This window comes from Vicia villosa, linkage group LG2 (assembly GCF_029867415.1).
Source record: "Vicia villosa cultivar HV-30 ecotype Madison, WI linkage group LG2, Vvil1.0, whole genome shotgun sequence".
In the NCBI taxonomy this organism is placed as follows: Eukaryota; Viridiplantae; Streptophyta; class Magnoliopsida; order Fabales; family Fabaceae; genus Vicia; species Vicia villosa.
In genome coordinates, this window is record NC_081181.1 from 115,322,299 (window position 1) to 115,343,929 (window position 21,631).

Sequence of the window (21,631 nt, forward strand, 5' to 3'; positions counted from 1 at the left end):
CGTTTTTCTTTAATTATTTATTTATGTGAATTAATTGTGCATTATGTGTTAATTATATGTTTAATTGATTTTATGTAGTTTTATTTGGGGATTATTAGTAATAATATAAGATAGTAAGCGTTGTTGATAATTGGGCCTAAGTCGGTATTAGTAAGTGAGGGGTGTTAGTTAGAGCCCATTAGTAATTTAAGATAGTAAGGGTTTAACTAAAATAAGGGTTTTAGAGAAAATAGAAATTAGAAGTTCATTTTGGGGTTTTGGTGAAAGAAGAGAAGAGTAGAGTGAAGAGAAAGAGGGGAATCTCAAGATTGAAGCTAGAGTTGTCTTCAATCCAAACCTAAGGTAAGGGTGGGATTCTTTCATGCTAAAGGGATGTATGATGATGTTTTGGGTGGGATTTAATTGTATGTTGCATCCATGGAAGTTGTGTAGAAATTGAATAGAGATTGTTAGGGTTTATGAACAATTGCTTGATTTGATGATTTGAAATGTGTTTAAATTGATGTTATGATGTTATAAGACCCATAATATGTGTTGTATTTGTGTTTATACCATGTACTCTGTGATTGTTCGTGATGTTTGATGTTTTCCAACTTGATTGGGTTGAGTTTAGGGGTTTTGGGATGGGTTTCGTATGCTGTTTTCTGTGTTTGGGGTTTTCTGAAAATCGCCAGTTCGCGCCGCGAACCCTTGTGCGCGCCGCGAAACTCTTGGTAGAAACTTTAGAAATTCTGGATCTGCTCAGTTCACGCCGCGACCCCTTGTTGGCTCCGCGAACTGCTTGGCAGAAAGTTGGGAATTTTTGGATTCGCTCAGTTCGCGCCGCGAACCCTGTTGGCGCCGCGAACCCTGTTTTGCAGAATTTTTCCTAAACTTTGAAATGATGTATCTTTTGAATCGTAACTCCTTTTTAAGTGTCGTTTGAACCTACGTGAAGCCCTAATTGATGTCTTTCCATTGAATATGCTTAGTGTAACTTTGAATACTCTTGGAATCTTCTTGCATTGGATTTTGTTGACATTGGATATCTGGAATTGATTATGTCGTTTAAGTTGATCATGTCGTTTACGTGGATTGTGTTGTTCGAGTCGATTATGTCGTTAAGTGTGATTGTGAATGTGCATCATTGAGTCACATTCATTGCATTGTTTGAGACGGCCCTAGTGGCAAATGTTTGAGACGGCCCTTGTGGCGAATGTTTGAGACGGCCCAATGGCAATTGTTTGAGACGGGAGTTTTACTCCAATGGTACCACATGCATTTGCATTGTTCGAGTTGCATAAGTAAAGTCGTGTGATGAGTCGTATTTGAATATTTGTGTGTGCATAACATGAATGTTATCTTGTGTCGATTTGATGGTTGTTTCGTTGAGCATATGTGATAAATGCCTATGTATGCCTTAATTGAGATTGATATTATTGTTGTTGGTAAGATGTTGAATGATGTGAATAGTAGTAAGTGATATATGTTGAGAAGTGGTGACCGATGTATGATTATTTCCCCGCTTTGAATATTATCATACGCTTCTTTATAATGAATGATATCTCACCCCTTCTGTTTGAATGTTGCCCTCTGTTGGTAACGTGCAGGTAATGACGCAGAGTAGTCGTGTACCTATAGCTCGAGTCAGTGTGTGTCGATGCTCTGATACGTAGCACTCGGGGAACGTTGGATTACTTGTTTACGTCTTGTTTCTTGTGTTTATCCTTGTTGAACTTTGTCCTTATGTTATGCTAAGACTTGTTAGATGTATTGAGCCGTGTTTGGCCTTGACATTATGAGTTGTATTGTTGTTGACTTATGATTTTCCGCTGCGATGCAAGTACTTAATTTGATGGCAATGATTAATGATTTCGATATTGTTCTCCTACATGTGTGCTATGTATCTAAGTGATTGATCATGATGTATGTATGTGATTTTGTTGTTTTAAATGTGACGCTCCGAATCATTATGTTCTAATTGTTTGGAATTTTGTACTCTGGTATTCCTCTTTATTGCGGGGTAGATTTGGGGTGTTACAAACTTACCCTTATAGTCCTTATAATTGTTAGTGAAAGCTATCGGAAAGATTATGGAGGGGATGTCGCTTATCTGGATCCAACTGCTTTTCTCTAAGCCATTCACTTCAAAAAAGGAGAAAAACAAGCCTATTGTGGGTACTGTAGCGGGGAAAATCTGAGATCGAAGCCATAGGATTGACTCGACTCAATATTTCGTTTGAAATCGCCACCGCGCTTTATTTTTTCAAAGGAAAAGGGAAAAGAACGTAAAACCCAAAGTTGTTTTTAAAACAAAAAGAGAACTCAGGTTCGGGTGTTGATTATACAAGGGGAAGGTTTTAAGCACCCCTCATATCTGTGGTACTCCACAGGAACCTTTTTGAAAATCTGTGTTGTGTGTGTGCTAAAAAGGGTTTGTTTTATTTTTAAAATAAGCTCGGCAAGACGTTAAGCCTTGTGCCTACATACCTCCTCGGTGCAACGGAGAAGTCAGAGCTAATGTAGTTCCGCTTAAAGGAAAAAAACGTTTAAAAACGAATAAACACTTTATCGTCGTCGGAGAGAAATACTCAGCCGTGGATTTTGAGCATGAGAACAAATGAGTTCTTTGCATCGCAAATGAAAGAAGGGCTCCAACTCGGATAGAAATCAACGAGTATGCCACTAGCTCTCTCACGCAGAAAAGATCTCATTATATCAATCAATTTCAAAATCGTAGGGGTATCGCTACTCGTTTTGACAATTAGTCGTGTCTAAACTTTTGAAGAAAAAGGCCACTAAGGGCAAAAGATGTTTTTTAAAGAAAAGGTTTTGAAAAGGTTTGCAAACATAAGAATGTTTTGGAAAAAGGGAGAAGATTTTGAAAATTAAAGAAAGGGAGGAGATGAAGAGGCTATCCTAATACATAAAATAAAAGCTAAGGAAAGAACGGTCTAACCGAAGAAGAAGCCAACACTTGACATTATGAGTCAAGGTAGATTTCCCATCCTTTGGACTATTAATACCAACATATTACCACTTGGGGATCCAGATGAACTTATTATCTTAGCACCACTTTGCATTAAGCACATTAAAATTCTGACGAAAATCGGGCAGAGTAACGGCTGTTTTCGGGTAAAATCCTTATATCAATGCCTTGGAATTAACCATCAAGGGCTTTCAAGGAAATACCTGCACATACAAACAGACAACAATCCAATGCCAGACAGACAGAATAACAACAGAGAACAATATCATAAGGGTCCAGAGGTACTAAGTCCATAAGTCCGAATCTCCAAAATGCTAGGGATAGTAACCAATTGTCCAAAAGAGAGCCTTAGGTGTTTTTTAGATTTTTGTTGTTTATTAGTGTTTTGGCATAAAAGTAAAGTATGGTCCAAGTGGACAAAAAGAAAATAGCGGAAACATAAACATAGCGTCCAAATGGACAAAGAAAAAATAGCGGAATATAAACGTCCAAATGGACAAAGAAAAAATAGCGGAATGTAAATATGATGAAATGATAAAATAAAGCGATAAAGCGAGAAATATAAAGAGAGCAATATAATAAATTGCGGAAATTAAAGTTAGTTGTTACATGTTAAAGATAACCATCTTGAAACTTGTCAAGTATGTTATCAAAGTTAGTAATGAAGATCGATGGTGAGTGAAGAATGTTCTCGGATTTAAATTCAATGGAAATTTATCAGAAGCTTGATAAAATCATAGCGACTACACGATAAACCTCCATAAGTCTTAAATCAACCGCATACAATTCTCTTCCATATTTGATCTTTTTTCGATTTGGGACACGAAATATTGCGCTATGTTAAGCAGATCGCCAAGTGATTTATGTAGAAATCACCCTACAACGAGGCCGGTCAAAACTTTATATGCTAATGCATGCGAGAGAAGTGATATGTAGATCACTCTCCGAAAGCAATACCGCACGAAAAGAAAATAAGGAGCGATCTAGTCTTTACCAAGAATCCATAAGAATTCTCAAGGTGTTAAGACTTTCATCGATCAAAAGAAAAAAAAGGAGAAGAAGAAGATAAAATGCATAAAGTAAAATCAACTCACACTATCATTAATATCATTCATCTAATATTATCGATTTGGTCCTTTCAAACCTATCAACATCCTAGATCCAATGATATTAATGAAGTAGAGGAAGAAGAATAAAAATGCACAAAAGATAATCAACTCACACTATCATTAATATCATTCATCTAATATTATGGATTTGGTCATTTCAAACCTATCAGCATCCTAGATCCAATGATATTAATGAAGTGGAGGAAGAAGGAAGCCAAAACAAGCATAAAAAAGGCAAAAAACACATTTTGTCCCAGGGGAAATCAATTTGCCTAAGGAGGAAATCGATTTCCTTAGTGCAGGTTTTCAAATCTGGCGCAGAAACGGAATGGAAATCGATTTCCCTAAGGAGGAAATCGATTTCGTCAGTGCAGTTTTCAAAAAATCAGCATTAGGAAGCATAAAACTTGACTTAAGCAAACATACAAACACCTTATGATCACATATCAATTGGAGCACGAATTTTCCATCAAATCACCATCAAATAGGACCAATATAGCATCAAAGATGCATCACATACAAGCACAAAAGAATCACATTATGATGGATGAATAAGGATGAAGAAAATTACCAAATCTTGAACAAAACTTAGATCTACTTCAAGAATCACCAACACAAATCTTGATCTCTCAACAATTGAAGAAAAAAGAGTGAAATGGATGGTGGTTTAGCTCAAAGTTTGTGAGGTTCAAGATGTGACTCACAAACTTTATGAAAGAAAAAGAGCTTTGGTGAATTTGGTAAGGATGAGTAGAGAAATTGCAAAGGGTTTGTTGGCTCTCAAAGCTTGAGAAATGAGAGAGTAGAGGTCTCTATTTATAGAATTGGAGCAAGAGTAGCGGCAATTTGGTCTTTTTTACATTTGGTAATTAGCTTATGTTTAAGAAAATTTCTTCACCCACCTCCTAACCTTCCTGCCCACCCCTGGTGAATTTACAACACTACCCCTTGTTTCGGAAGTTCATTTCCGAAAAGGTACTTTTTTTTGAAAAAAAGGTGTTTTCGGAAATGTATCTCCGAAAACGTGTTTTTTTTAATATAAAATATTGATTTCGGAGATGCATCTCCGAAATAAAGTTACATTTTTAGAAAATGTGGTGTTTCGGAAGTTCATCTCCGAACGCACCCCCCTTGGAGAAATTCGGAAATGAACTTCCGAATTTATGTCTGGACAGAAGAAAAATGGAAAACAACAACGATTCGCTTTATTTAATCGGGTGAAGATTACAACGATAATATTACTGAAAATTAAAGTTACATATTGTTGAACACGGGTAGGTGGGGATGAGTCAACATTTTGATTACGTCGTCCGCCGATCTTTGAAGTTTCGCGTCCAACTCGATCGGGCCTTTCGAAGAAAATAGGTCGAACGTTGTCCACAAAACTGCTAAATATTCGTCGTTCTTGATCTCAAAAGGTGTGAACTTAATGCCTCCCTCGTCGTTAAGCGATGGCGAGCGGTACTCGAGCTTTACAACCTTTCGATTCTCGGGATAACGCAAAAGCGTGTTGAGCGACGGTATCAACTCCGCAAACGGCGTGTCGCGCGAGAAGCGAAATTGGAACGGCATCGGGTAGCCGGTTTCAAAGTAGACGAATGCTAGGTGGGGGTAGGTTTGTGTCATTTGTGTTTTGTGGTGTGAAGAGGATGAAGAAGAGTGTGTGGTATTTATAGACTTATTGGAGCATTGATGGCCCAACAAATCTTATCCTGCATTAGGGGACATTTCGGAAATGAACTTCCGAAAATAGGCTCCAGACATGTATATTTCGTAAGTTCATTTCTAAATTATGCAGAAACAGACTTAAATTTTACATTTTGTTGATTGCTTAGTGTGTTGTGTAAATTGAACAAATGGAATTCAAAATAGACATAAATTACACAAAGATGACATAAAACATACTTATATTATATATGTATTGAATCGGTCCGATTTTACATGATAAACAACAATACATACAAAAAATGATCGTTACAAACAAAAACGATCCGGAACGAACTAAAATTCACCGAACCAATCGGTGGATCCTAAGTCCAAAATAGGCATGTTCTTCGACCGCTCTCTATTTTGCTCGCGCTCTTTGCTCATCATTTCTTCAAACTCCGCCATCCTCGAAACGAACGGATCCGGCCAAGTCTCCGCCTCATTTGAACGATGTGCCGTCCATTGACAAGAAGTAGCCGGTATAGGACAACCCGGTTTCAAAAACACTTGAACGAAGTGCCGCGATCGTAGATACCCGATGCATATGATGCGGCCCGACGCGTCCAACGGCGGTCGACTATGAAGTGGAAAGAAAGTCTCACTTAGTCCAAACCTCGTCAAATCGATACACACCATATCATACGCACTTGCTATTAGATGACCCATATCGGGGAATGACATCCACTTCGAAACCGGAGTGATACCGGTAAGTGATGGAACAAGTGCATCATGAATTTTTGCAAACTTTTCTTGATTTTCATATAGTCGGTCGTAGATGTCCCGATACGAAGTCAACTCCGCAATGAGTTCTCGTCGGACTAAAGTGTGATTATTTTCCCCTTTACCGAGTAAACCCGCAACGGCCCGATATCCACAATTGTCGTCGCCTCCAACATCAACGATGTTATCGATATATTTGTGCATAAAAAGTGGCATCTCATCAATGTAGACAATTGGTGATTTTTTGATCGGCGGTGTACGAGGTAGCTTCGAAATACGGGCTCCTTTGTTACCACTACACTTAGACTTCGGTGTCTCATGAATTTCCGGGAACGATGCATCAACATGTTCAAAGTAGGAAGGAGATCGTTTTGTTGACGTGTCATCTTGTGTAATTTTGGACTTTTTCGGTGCACCTTTCGTTTTAACCGGTTGAGATGGCGGTTTCAAATCGGTGGTCTCCGGAAATGCGATCTTTCGCAATTGTTCTTTTATGTGCATTTTTGTTGTGTCGTCCGCTTTAGCAAACTTCTCCATTATCACTTCCAACTCGTCGGAGATGGTGATTTTGGAGTCATTTTCTTTCGGCGGGTCAAAATCATAAAAACGAAGTTTCTTCCAATGGTCGGCTACCTCATCCATGCGTATGGGTGAATTCAAATTTTTCTTTTTTGCAAGTATACAAGCACACGGAAGGCCGTATGTAGTTCTAATGGTGCACCCACATAATGAACTATTCGTCCCCGTGGTCTCCGACCGCTTAGCTTCATGAAACAAAAAATTCAAACCCGTTCGAGATATGTTGTAAATCAATTGGGAGAATAGAATTTGGCCCTTATACCGGTGTTCCATAACCGTCTTGCTCCGACCGAACGATGTTTGAATTTCATTGTGTTGATTTTCAAGCATTTGGTTCACGGTGTCCCATCCGCGACACAAATCTCCCTTGCTATCACCCAACCACCTCTTGAAGACCGCATGTGCGGATTCAACTCGGTTAGTCGTGGTGCAACCAAGATGTCTAACCCGATTTGTCCAAGCGCACACGACTTTTTCTCTAACTTTGTCAAGAATGGTGGATTCGACGTAATGACAAAAAGTCTTAATGGAACCACACAAAGACCTAAAGTGTACCAATTTCTCGGTATAATCCTCTTCGGAGTATGCATCCAAAATTCCCCTCCATGCCGCCATTATCCTATCAACCACAACACCGGCTTTGACAACTTTACCATTTTCATCCGGCCTATCTTTTGTCCCAACCGCGGGTTTCAACTTGCTTCTCACGTTGCAAGTTATGTGATACCGGCAAAGTAAAGAGGTAGATGTCAGGAAGACGGTATCGACCGCATTCATCAAAGCATTGTCCCGATCGGTGACAATGACGTTTGGCATAACCTCTTGATCAACTAACAAAGACTTGCAAATTCCCAAGGCCCACGTAAAGTTGTCTTCTTTTTCACACTCCAAAAAAGCAAACCCCACCGAATAAGTCTTGTCCGTCGAGGTCACACCGACGATCTCTAGAAGAGGAAGCCTATATTTGTTTGTCTTGTACGTCGAATCCATGACTAGAACGGTTGGAAATGTGTTGAATAATTTGATACTTTCGGGATGAGCCCAAAAAATATCACGCACCGTAACTTTATCCTCGGAGGTTCGGAAGCTTGAAACATATTTGTTATCGTCTAGTAGTTTCAAAAGTTGTTGCATTTCCGACCGAGGATCCATATTCAATACTTTGAGATTGTGCCGTTCATTGTAAACTTGCTTGATATTTGAAATGCTATCTGGATTCTTACGCTTCAAATCGGCAAGTATGTTGTGAGGCGCCACTTTGGCTATCGTTAGGTCCGATATCACATTCCTCTCTTCGCGGGATAAACGACACGCCATTGGATGCCCGTGTAACTTGACATCCAAGGCATGATTATGAATTCCACAAATTACAGTTAACCGCCACAAATCATCAACCCTCCGAGTAGCACGCAACTTAAACAGACACCCGCACTTCCTCGATCCCGTGTCCTCGTGTTTTAGCACCCGGTTTGATTGTACATAACTACCACCCCGTTTGCAATTCAAAACAACGAAAGCTTTCCGCCTACTATTTCCGTTGTCCGACCTTAAAATAACAATTCCAAATCCATGTTTGTGAGCTTCCTTCCGAACCCAATCAATCAATTGTTCGCGATTACCGAAGCTCCGATCATTTGTAAAATGTTGCCGAACATCGACCGCATTGATCATAGGAGTAACGTCAATAACCGGATCGTTATTAACGTTGACAATTTCCGGAACTATGCCTCCATCGTCTTGCACAATGTTGTCCGGATGCACCATACCTAACAAATGAATAAATTAGCAAAATTGGCCAAAACTGTTTTTTTTTAAACTGCCAGGGCATATTTCGGAAGTTCATTTCCGAAATTTATTAGGTAATATATTTCGGAAATGAACTTCCGAACCATATCAGTTTTCAGCATAAAATTTATCAATCAATGTAGTGAAATAGGGGATGAAATGAGTGATGTTTACCTGAAATTGATGCTTTCTATGCTCCCTTTAACGTGATCAACGGTTTGAAACTTGATTTTAGGGCGAAAAATGGATGGAGATTGATTGGGTTTTAGAGAGGGGTTTGAGAAGTTTTGGAGAAAAATGATGAAATAGTGAAGGAGGGAAATTTGTATATGCAGCAACAGTTTCGGAAATGAACTTCCGAAAATATGCACGGATTTTGAATTTTTTTGACTTCGGAAATGCACTTCCGAATTGTGGAAATTTTTTTTAAAAAAAAGCGCTTTGGAAGTTCATTTCCGAAGCAGGGGTATTTTGGGATTTTCGCTGGGGGTGGCCCCCATAGGGAGGTGGTTAAAGAAATTTTCATGTTTAATTGGTGTTTAAATGATATTTAAATGGTAAAATGGTATTTAAATGGTAAAATGAAGGGAATTAATTTTGATGAGGTGGAAAATTGGTAAAATAACAAAAATGATCAAAGAAAAAGGTGCCAAAATGGTGTCAAGCTTCCCTCCTATTTTTTTTTGAATTTTCGCCCCAGGGAAATCGATTTCCTTCTTCAAATTTTCAAAAATTTGCTTCCTTGCACTGTTTTAATTTTTGCCCGATCTTTTACCTGTAAAATATAAACAAAAGAGACAAAATGCATATTTTTGGATTTTGGTTAGTATAAACAAATAAAAAGCTAAAAGTGCTTGATGATTCCCCTCAGAGACGATCACAATATCAAGGATAGAGCTTCACAATGGTGCTCTTGATTAATGATTGAATGCAAGTGATGTATGATCTTAGGGTCAAAAATTGGGGTATGACAGATGCCCCTATTTAAGTTTCTTCGATTCGTAGATACGATGATTGGAAATCTTCGTCTTGACGAAATCGAAGAGACTTAAATATATAAAACACAATTTTTGAACCTAAGATGCTATGCAATGTTTAATGAATGCATATGATGAGGATAAAACACGGCAACACCGGGGAGAAAAAGGAATTCCACTGGGGAAAACAAATGTCTTGTGGGCAGGACTCCACTGGGGAAGGCAAGACTTTGTTGGAGAGACGAAATTTTGGTGGGAAAAGAAACTGAAGGATAGAAAAACACTTAGAAAGGGGGGGGGGGGTTAATAAGTGTAGTCTTAAAACTTGAACGATAAAAACAATTTGCACAGTTATTTTTATCCTGGTTTGTTGTTAACTAAACTACTCCAGTCCACCCCCACGGAGTGATTTACCTCACCTGAGGATTTAATCCACTAATCGCAACAGATTACAATGGTTTTCCACTTAGTCCACGACTAAGTCTTCTAGAGTATCCTGATCACAACCTGATCACTCCAGGAACAAATGCTTAGACACAAGCTAAGACTTTCTTAGAGTATCCTGACCACCACGTGATCACTCTAATTACAACTGCTTAGACACAAGCTAAGACTTCCTAGAGTATCCTGATCAACACTTGATCACTCTAGTTACTTACAAATTAATGTAATCAATTCTAAGAGTATTACAATGCTTCTGAAAAGCTATAATCACAACAGTGATATTTCTCTTAAAGTTTAAGCTTAATCTCACTAATATATTACAACAACAATGTAGTGAGCTTTGATGAAGATGAAGTTTCTGAGTTTTGAGTTGAACAGCGTTTCAGCAAGTTAATTATCAGCATATTCAGTTACCTTGCTTCTCATCAGAACTTCATATTTATAGGCACTTGAGAAGATGACCGTTGGGAGCATTTAATGCTTTGCGTATTCCGTACAGCATTGCACTTAATGTTTCACTCTTTTGTCAACTACCTCGAGCCTTGTTTACACTGTGTCTACTGACGTTGCCTTTAATAGCTTCTAACGTTCCTTTTGTCAGTCAGCGTAGCCTGCCATCTGTACTTGCTTCTGATCTGATGTTTGTGTATACAACGTTTGAATATCATCAGAGTCAAACAGCTTGGTGCATAGCATCTTCTTGTCTTCTGACCTTGAAGTGCTTCTGAGCGTGATACCATGAGAACTTCAGTGCTTCTGCTTCTGATCTCAAGTTCTTCTGATGCTTCCATAGACCCATGTTCTGATTCTGCTTTGACCATCTTCTGATGTCTTGCCAGACCATGTTCTGATGTTGCATGCTGAACCTTCTGAGACAAAGCTTCTGAGCGCTGATTTGTGCATACTCTTTATATATTTCCTGAAAAGGAAATTGCAGTGTATTAGAGTACCACATTATCTCACACAAAATTCATATCCTTGTTATCATCAAAACTAAGAATATTGATCAGAACAAATCTTGTTCTAACAATCTCCCCCTTTTTGATGATGACAAAAACATATATAAATGATATGAATTTGCGATCAGAAAGAGCAGACGGCTAAAGACAATTACACAGCTAAAACATAAGCATGTGAATATATCTCCCCCTGAGATTTATAATCTCCCCCTGAGATGAATAATCTCCCCCTGAAATTAATACTAGAAGAATTTTATAAATAAAAGACTTCTTGAGTATTTCAGTAGAGACGTTCACATATGCTTGATCTTCAGAACATTCACAGCTTCTAATTCCTGCTTCCATCGGACAGCTTCAGAACTTGAATTTCTTTGATCTTCAGAACATTCACAGCTTCTGATTCCTGCTTCCATCAGACAGCTTCAGAACTTGAATTTCTTTGATCTTCAGAACATTCACAGCTTCTGATTCCTGCTTCCATCGGACAGCTTCAAAACTTGAATTTCTTTGATCTTCAGAACATTCACAGCTTCTGATTCTTGCTTCTATTAGGACAACTTCAGAGCTTGAATTTCTTCTTACATCACTTCATGCTAGATTGTATCAGAACATTGTTGAATGTACCAAAGCATCATCAGAGCATCTCTACATCCTGAAATGTTACAGAACAAAACTAAACGACAAAAGTCAGCATGAATGAGTCAGAACATAGAATATGTTTCAGAACACATAATATGTATCAGAGCCATATAAAATGTATCAGAACAAATAGACATAATGTTTCAGATCATATTCTATCATCAGAATATCTGAACATTCTTCCTTCTTGCTTCTGATCCTGAAGCTTCATAGCACTCAGCTTGCTTCAAGAATCCAAGAACTTGATTCATCTTGTTGCTTCTTATGTTGATCTTGAATCTTCAATTCCTGCAACAACACAACTTAAAACATAGAGCTTTGCAAGTTCTGTTAGTAATGTGGGGCCTTTTTACCCGATAACTGATAATATTAATCAGATCATTTATCACATTTTCTCCCCCTTTTTGTCATAACATCAAAAAGAATATAAAAGATTCAGATGTAGAAAACATCAAAGGAAAGAAACCGAATACTTTTTCATTGATTAAACAAACAGGATTACAAAAGATGTATGCAGAATAAGCAGATGCAACAAACAAAGAAAACTACAAAGACCAAAGACTAAGACCCTAGCCTAGACAAAATCTGCGCTAGTATGTCATGAATCCTGTCAGTGCTTGCAGTTTGCCTTGCCATGAAGGAGCGAAACTCAGCATTGGTGGCTTCTTGCGTGTCCAAACGAGAAGGTTCACCAGATGAAGAAGCGCCTGAACTTCTGCCAACAGGGACAGCGATCTCAGCAGGGCGATCTTCTGGAAGGTCTTCAGCTTCTGCACCATCCATCTCAACATCTGAGTCTGACTCAGAAGCAGCCTCAGCATATTCTGGTTCGGGCAACTCAGAAGCTCCAACTTCCAACGCCTGAAGAATAGCTGCTAGGTTTGTTGGAGGAGTTGGACCAGCAACTTCTGCAGGATAAACCACTTCGGGAAAGACCATGTGAGGAGCGCTTTCAGAAGGGTTCATTCTGAACCAATTGAACAGCCATTGAAAATCTCCAGTCAGCACTGGATACCTTGGTCTCCATACCACGATGTCTCTGCAGGGATTTCCTTCTTCCATCTCATCTGCAGGTATCCTTTCTTCAAGAACTCTTTTGTTCCTGATGAGATGGTGATAGCTGCTTTCACCAACTTCCAAGAGAAGACCACGAGCACCAGGTGCTTCAGTCATGATCCTTCTCTGGACATCCGTAGCCCTAACCAGAAAATCCTGGAGAAAGGCTTCCCAGAGGTTGCAGGTAGCATACTCATCCAGATGATTAAGGTGAGTAGCACCCAGAATCTCCAACCAGCTATTTACATCTGAGTGTAAAAGCTCTAGATAAGCATGAGTGGTAGGTGTAGGAGGGTTAATAGTGAATCTGGAGTCAGGAAACACAAAACTGTAGGGGTTAGGTATTCTGGTGGGAAAAGGGTGTGAGAGCGGTGAGGAGATATCTGTGAGATGGGTTGAGGAGGGAGGGATATCAGATGGTGAAGATGGTGGTTCCAGAGAGGTGAATGAAGAGGAAGAGGTGGTGGAGGTCTGTGAAGAGGGAGGAGATTGAGGGATACCTTCAAGGGGTTGATACACACGTCTAGAGTAGTTTCCAGACATCATAGCTTCAAAGGGATTCACCTTGAGAGGATCGTAGGTGATCCTTACCCTTTTTGGTTTGTTTTCAAGTTCATCAGTTGCCTTTCTCTTTTGTTTGCGGTCAGTTTCTTGATTTGATGAGCTTGACGAAGGATTCATGGTGACTTTGCAGATAGTGAAAACCGCTAGGGTTTATGCGAAATGCAGATAATGAGAGAGAAAAAGAAACTGAATGCAAGAGAGAGAAATATGAGAGGGAAATGAAACGTTTGAAGAGTATAAAAAGAAAAAAAATAAACTGAAATGATGAATGGCATTTAATGTTACGTGACATGAGGAGAGAGACTTATGACAAATGAAGTGATTAGCACAGTTACCTAAGTAGGCGTCCCCTCAACTGCACGCATGCTTTTCCAGAAATAGTGAACACGTGTTTACCATCTGGAAAGCCAGTTACAGCTGTTTTACTTTTAAAGAGATTCTGAGTCAACTTAGACAATGAAACGTTAGTAATAACAGAATCACTACTTCTAATTGATTACAATCAGAACTTCTTATAAAAAAGTCCAATCACATTTCAGGAGATACTCATACATAAGATCTTCTCATCTTATCATTCTGGGCATAAATCCATACTGATATTCTTCAGAATGAACTTAAACCTATCTTCAGCAAGGGGTTTTGTAAAGATATCAGCCCATTGATGGTCTGTATCCACAAAGTTTAAAGATATAACACCCTTCTGAACATAGTCCCTTATGAAATGATGTTTAATCTCAATATGTTTAGCTTTTGAATGTAAGATAGGATTCTTAGATAAACATATAGCAGAAGTATTATCACAGAAAATAGGAATGTTACTCTCATATATCTGATAATCTTCTAGCTGACTTCTCATCCAGAGCATTTGTGTGCTACAACCAGCAGCAGCAACATATTCTGCTTCTATTGTTGAGAGGGCAATAGTAGCTTGCTTCTTGTTGTACCATGAGATCAGATGACTTCCAAGAAATTGACAACTTCCAGAAGTGCTCTTCCTTTCAATTCTATCTCCAGCATAGTCAGCATCACAGAATCCTACTAAGTTGTATTCTTTGGATCTTCTGTAAACTAAACCAACATTAGTAGTACCTTTCAGATACCTCAGAATTCTCTTAACCGCTGTTAAATGAGATTCTCTCGGATCTGATTGGAATCTAGCATACAAACAAACACTGAAGAGAATGTCAGGTCTAGAAGCAGTTAGGTATAGAAGAGATCCAATCATACCTCTGTACAATTTCTGATCTACCTTCTTACTTACCTCATCCTTGCCTAGGACACATGTTGGATGCATAGGAGTTTTGGCTTCTTTACTTTTAGAAAGATTAAACTTCTTCAGAAGTTCTTTCACATACTTCGTTTGATGAACATAGGTTCCATCAGAAGTTTGGTTGATTTGAATCCCAAGGAAATACTTGAGTTCTCCCATCATGCTCATTTCAAATTCAGCCTGCATAGACTCAGCAAACTCCTTTCCAAGTGTAGCATTAGATGTTCCAAAGATGATATCATTAACATATATTTGACATATTAAAATATCCTTTTTAAAGGTTTTACAAAAGAGAGTAGTGTCCACTTTTCCTCTAGTGAAACCATTTTCCCGAAGGAAAGAACTAAAACGTTCATACCAAGCTCTAGGAGCTTGCTTCAATCCGTATAATGATTTCTTTAATTTAAAAACATGATTTGGAGACTTGGAGTCTTCAAAACCAGGAGGTTGATGGACATAAACTTCTTCATCTATATAACCATTTAAGAAGGCACTCTTGACATCCATCTGATAAAGAGTGATGTTATGTTGAGTGGCAAAAGAAATTAATAGACGAATAGATTCTAACCTGGCCACTGGTGCAAAGGTTTCTGTGTAGTCAATCCCTTCTTGCTGACTATAACCTTGAGCAACCAGTCTGGCTTTGTTTCTTACCACTTCTCCCTTCTCGCTTAGCTTGCTTCTGAATACCCACTTAGTGCCGATGATGTTAAATCCTTTTGGTCTAGGAACCAAGTCCCATACATCATTCCTTGTAAACTGATTGAGTTCTTCTTGCATGGCAATTATCAAGTCTGGATCTTCTAGAGCTTGATCAACAGAAGTTGGCTCGATCAAAGAAACAAGACCTAATGGACAGTCTGCATAGTTCTTAAGGAATGCCCTTGTTCTGATGGGATCGTCTTTCTTCCCAAGGATCACATCTTCTGAATGAGCTGATGCAAGTCTGGGTGATCTTCTGACTGTTGGCTCTTCAGAAATCCTGAGATTCTCTAAAGATGCAGCAACTTGATCTTCTGATCCATTGCTTCTAAGACTATCAGCTTCTGCAGCTTTGCTTCTTGGTTCTACTGCTTCTGATATATCAATATCAAAATCTGCAAAATTCTCAAACTGCTTTGGTTTTTCAAGACCAAGCTTATCATCAAACCTGATATTGATTGATTCTTCTACAATCAATGTTTCAGTATTGTATACTCTGTAGCCTTTTGAGCGTTCAGAATATCCAAGAAGGAAACACTTTTGTGCTTTAGAATCAAACTTACCAAGATGATCTTTAGTATTCAGAATAAAACATACACATCCAAAAGGATGGAAATATGAAATGTTGGGCTTTCTGTTCTTCCACAATTCATAAGGAGTCTTATTTAGAATAGGTCTGATAGAGATTCTATTCTGAATATAACACGCAGTGTTTATTGCTTCTGCCCAGAAATGCTTAGCCATATTGGTTTCATTGATCATGGTTCTAGCCATTTCTTGTAGAGTCCTATTCTTTCGCTCTACAACTCCATTTTGTTGTGGAGTTCTAGGACAAGAGAAATCATGGGCAATGTCATTTTCTTTGAAGAACTCCTCAAAGAATTTGTTCTCAAATTCACCACTATGATCACTTCTAACCTTTATGATTTTGCACTCTTTCTCAGATTGGATTTGAGTGCAGAATTCAAAGAACACTGAATGAGACTCATCCTTGTGTTTTAAGAACTTTACCCATGTCCAGCGGCTATAATCATCTACGATGACTAATCCATATTTCTTCCCTCTGACAGATGCTATTTTGACTGGGCCAAATAGATCAATGTGCAAGAGTTCTAACGGCCTTGAGGTAGACACAACATTCTTAGACTTGAATGCAGGTTTGGAGAACTTGCGCTTCTGACATGCTTCACAAAGAGCATCTGATTTGTATTTCAGATTTGGGAGTCCTCTGACCAGATTTAGTATGTTAATCTGAGAAATCTTTCTCAAACTAGCATGTCCTAATCTTCTGTGCCAGACCCATTGCTCCTCAGAAACAGACATAAGACAAGTCACCTTCTGCTTCTCAAGATCAGAAAGATCAATCTTATAAATGTTGTTCTTCCTCTTGCCTGTAAATAGGATTGAGCCATCCTTCTGACTTACAGCCTTGCAAGACTTTTGATTGAAGATTATATCATAACCATTGTCACTTAATTGACTTATGGACAATAAGTTATGCGTTAATCCTTCTACAAGAAGTACATTAGTTATGGAAGGAGAGTTACCAAGACTTATGGTTCCAGAGCCAATGATTTTGCCCTTCTGATCTCCTCCAAACTTGACTTCTCCACCTGGTTTAAGCACCAGGTCTTGGAATGTAGACCTTCTTCCCGTCATGTGTCGCGAGCACCCAGAGTCCAGGTACCATGACATTTTGCTTTTTGTCCTCTTTGCCGCCAAGGATATCTGCAACAGAAATTATCTTCTCCTTAGGTACCCACAATTTCTTGGGTCCTTTCTTGTTAGTTCTCCTCAAGTTCTGATTGAACTTGGGTTTAGCAAAATATTTAACAGGAGGAACATCATGATATTCTTTAGGTTTGTCAGCATGATATTTCTTAGGATGTGTCACATGCTTCTTGGTGTGAACAGTGTTAAAACTCTGTGCATGTGAAGTGAGCCTAATATCATGTGCATGGCCATATTTGAACTGATCATACAATGGCTTGTATGTGATCTTCAGATCATCAATAGGTTCAAATTTATGTGAGGTATCACCCTCATAGCCAAAGCCAAACCTTCTGTTTCTAGAAACACCATATATCATAGAAGCAAGATGACTTCTGCCAATACTTCTAGATAAGAACTTTCTGAAGCTCGAGTCATATTCTTTCAGAATATGATTCATGCTAGGAATGGATTTTTCTGTTTCAGAAGGAGATCCAGTATCTTTGGATAGATTTAAAACTTTTTCCTTCAGTTCAGAATTTTCCAATTCCAGCTTCTTAGTTTCAAATTCAAACTGCTTCTTCAGCTTTTTGTATTTGATACTAAGATGAGCCTTGAGTTCCAGAAGTTCTGTTAAACTGGAAACTAACTCTTCTCTAGATAGTTCAGAAAATACCTCTTCAGAATCTGATTCTGATGTAGATTCTGATCCATCATCTTCTGTAGCCATCAGCGCGAAGTTGGCTTGCTCTCCTTTAGAGTCTGATTCTGATTCTGATTCAGAATCATCCCATGTTGCCATAAGACCTTTCTTCTTATGAAACTTCTTCTTGGGATTCTCCTTCTGAAGTTTTGGACACTCGTTCTTGTAATGTCCAGGCTCATTGCACTCATAGCAGACAACCTTTTTCTTGTCAGATCTTCTGTTACCAGAAGATTCTCCTCGTTCAAATCTCTTTGAACTTCTGAAGCCTCTGAACTTCCTTTGCTTGCTCTTCCAGAGTTGGTTTACCCTTTTGGAGATCATGGACAGTTCATCTTCTTCTTCAGATTATGATTCTTCAGGATCTTCTTCTCTAGCCTGAAAAGTGTTAGTACATTTTTTAACATTTGATTTTAATGCAATAGACTTACCTTTCTTTTGAGGCTCGTTTGCGTCCATCTCTATTTCATGGCTTCTCAAGGCACTGATAAGCTCTTCCAACGAAACTTCATTCAGATTCTTGGCAATCTTGAATGCAGTCACCATTGGACCCCATCTTCTGGGTAAGCTTCTGATAATCTTCTTTACATGATCAGCCTTGGTGTAACCTTTATCCAGAACTCTTAATCCAGCAGTTAGCGTTTGAAATCTTGAGAACATCTTCTCAATGTTTTCATCATCCTCCATCTTGAAGGCTTCATATCTCTGGATTAGAGCAAGAGCTTTAGTCTCCTTGACTTGAGCATTTCCCTCATGGGTCATTTTCAATGACTCATATATATCATAGGTCGTTTCCCTGTTAGATATCTTCTCATACTCAGCATGAGAGATAGCATTCAGCAAAACAGTTCTACATTTATGATGATTCTTGAAAAGCTTCTTCTGATCATCATTCATTTCTTGCCTTGTAAGCCTTACGCCACTAGCTTTCACTGGATGTTTGTAACCATCCATCAGAAGATCCCATAGTTCACCATCTAGACCAAGAAAGTAACTTTCCAGTTTATCTTTCCAGTATTCAAAGTTTTCACCATCAAATACTGGTGGTCTAGTATAACCATTGTTACCATTGTATTGCTCAGCAGAGCCAGATGTAGATGCAGGTGGATCTGTTGGAATTTCACCAGACATCTTTTACTGAAGCGTTTTTCTCTTCCTGAATCTTTTCTAAACACGGTTAAGTGCTTGCACCTTAGAACCGGCGCTCTGATGCCAATTGAAGGATAGAAAAACACTTAGAAAGGGGGGGGTTTGAATAAGTGTAGTCTAAAAACTTGAACGATAAAAACAATTTGCACAGTTATTTTTATCCTGGTTCGTTGTTAACTAAACTACTCCAGTCCACCCCCACGGAGTGATTTACCTCACCGGAGGATTTAATCCACTAATCACAACAGATTACAATGGTTTTCCACTTAGTCCGCGACTAAGTCTTCTAGAGTATCCTGATCACAACCTAATCACTCCAGGAACAAATGCTTAGACACAAGCTAAGACTTTCTTAGAGTATCCTGACCACCACGTGATCACTCTAATTACAACTGCTTAGACACAAGCTAAGACTTCCTAGAGTATCCTAATCAACACTTGATCACTCTAGTTACTTACAAATTAATGTAATCAATTATAAGAGTATTACAATGCTTCTGAAAATCTATAATCACAACAGTGATATTTCTCTTAAAGTTTAAGCTTAATCTCACTAATATATTACAACAGCAATGTAGTGAGCTTTGATGAAGATGAAGTTTCTGAGTTTTGAGTTGAACAGCGTTTCAGCAAGTTAATTATCAGTAGATTTGGTTACCTTGCTTCTCATCAGAACTTCATATTTATAGGCACTTGAGAAGATGACCGTTGGGAGCATTTAATGCTTTGCGTATTCCGTACAGCATTGCATTTAATGTTTCACTCTTTTGTCACCTACCTCGAGCCTTGTTTACGCTGTGTCTACTGACGTTGCCTTTAATAGCTTCTAACGTTCCTTTTGTCAGTCAGCGTAGCCTGCCATCTGTACTTGCTTCTGATCTGATGTTTGTGTATACAACGTTTGAATATCATCAGAGTCAAACAGCTTGGTGCATAGCATCTTCTTGTCTTCTGACCTTGAAGTGCTTCTGAGCGTGATACCATGAGAACTTCAATGCTTCTGCTTCTGATCTCAAGTTCTTCTGATGCTTCCATAGACCCATGTTCTGATTCTGCTTTGACCATCTTCTGATGTCTTGCCAGACCATGTTTTGATGTTGCATGCTGAACCTTCTGAGACAAAGCTTCTGAGCGCTGATTTGTGCATACTCTTTATATATTTCCTGAAAAGGAAATTGCAGTGTATTAGAGTACCACATTATCTCACACAAAATTCATATCCTTGTTATCATCAAAACTAAGAATATTGATCAGAACAAATCTTGTTCTAACAGAAACTTCCCTGGGGAAAACATTTCGCACCAGAGAGGTTAAAGCATCACCTTTCACCAGGGGTGAGAAAAGGGGGCATCCTCTTTCACTAGGGATGAGAAAATATGCATCCTCTTTCACTTGGGAATCAGAATGCCGATCTTCCATTAACAGAAAACACACCATCGTTCCACTGATGATATGAAAAGATATGCATCCACGTACCACTGACGATGAACAAAATATACCAACGTTCCACTGAAGGTGAGCTACCAACTCAAAAGTTGAAGGTAGAAGAAAATCGAATCACCGCCCCAATAGTTGACGATAAGCTACCAACTCAATAGTCGAAGGTAGAAGCAAATTGAATTACCGCCTCAATGGTTGACGAGTAGCTACCAACTCAATAGTTGAAGGTAGAGAAAATTGAATTACCGCCTCAATAGTTGACGATAAGCTACTTTCATACCCCAAAATTTGCCCATCATATTTCAATATATTCTGACTCACAAGATCTTCAGCCACTCAAGTCTATGCAAGGATTGAGCACACTTACATGTCTCCTACGCAACAGGCCATAACTAGGATTTTATTTCCCTCCAAGTAAAATAAATTTCTGATACTTCAAATGGACTTCATGACTTCTCATACGTCTCATAATACCCTCGTGGCAAGTTTCAAGCTCTGATTCTTCAGATTGCTCAATCAACAGCTCAAATGATCAATAGTCGACTGGTTGACCTAAAAGTTAAACCGTGGTCAAAGTACAGTCAAAACTGCTGATTTTTGGTAAACATCAACATTTTAATGTTAGATTCATCATTTGATCAAAGGTTGATCATGATTCATCAAGGAAAACTCAGAAATCAACAATTCTAGAAGTTTCTAAATTAGGGTTTTTATGAGAAAGTCAACTGAACTTTGACCAGCCATAACTTTCACATGGAACATCCAAAATTTTCCATCCAAAGCTCATCTTGAAGGAAATTGGATTCTCTACAATTTTGTCTCTCACATGCCAAGTCTAAAAATGCTTCATTTGAGAGATATGGACCAAAACATTATAGGTCCTTTTCAAAAGTCAACCAAAAGTCATTTTATTCAAAAGAACATACAAGGAGCATGGAAAATTATTTTGACATGAGACCAAAGACATTGGTTAGAGGACTCTTCAAGGTTTCTAAAAAGGCCAAAAACTTGAAAAAATGTGGAAGCATGAGGAAATGGCAAGGTGCACAAGTTCACTTATTTTTAAGGGCATATATGAAAGGAAAAGGGCCAAAACTCCAAAAATTTCCAAATGGGCCTATAATCTTTTTATCCTATCATTATTCTAAGC